The following is a 487-nucleotide window of genomic DNA, read 5'->3' as shown; positions in this document are numbered from 1 at the left end:
GGGGGGGAGGAGTCTGGCTTAGAATGGGTGTCAACCTGGCCCAATAACCAGTGGTCACAGGGCAGGGTCTCATATTACAGAAATCACTGCATTTGTCCAACTGCCTAAAGTGGAACGTTCTCAGGGAAGGGACATGGACTAAGCACTCACACCAAAATGTGTTTTCTATATGCCACTGAACCCTACCCAGGCAATTGTCATACAGCCCGAAGCATCTGTTTGCACTTATTTTAATATGGCTTTCTAATGGACTATAAGTTGTTTGAGGGCAGAGGCTATAATTCATATCTTTTTGAATCCTCATCCATGGATATTTTTTCATTGATTTTTAGAGAGAATGGAAGAGAAAGGGAAAGACAGAGAGAAATATCAATGTGAGAAAAACACATCGATTGGTTGCCTCCTGCACACGCCCCAACCAGGGCAGAGCTTGCCACTGAGGTACATGCCCTTGACTGGAATTGATCCCAGGACCCTTCAGTCCACA

Source organism: Myotis davidii, unplaced genomic scaffold (assembly GCF_000327345.1).
Source record: "Myotis davidii unplaced genomic scaffold, ASM32734v1 scaffold44, whole genome shotgun sequence".
Taxonomy (NCBI): Eukaryota; Metazoa; Chordata; class Mammalia; order Chiroptera; family Vespertilionidae; genus Myotis; species Myotis davidii.
This window is presented reverse-complemented; position numbering follows the sequence as displayed.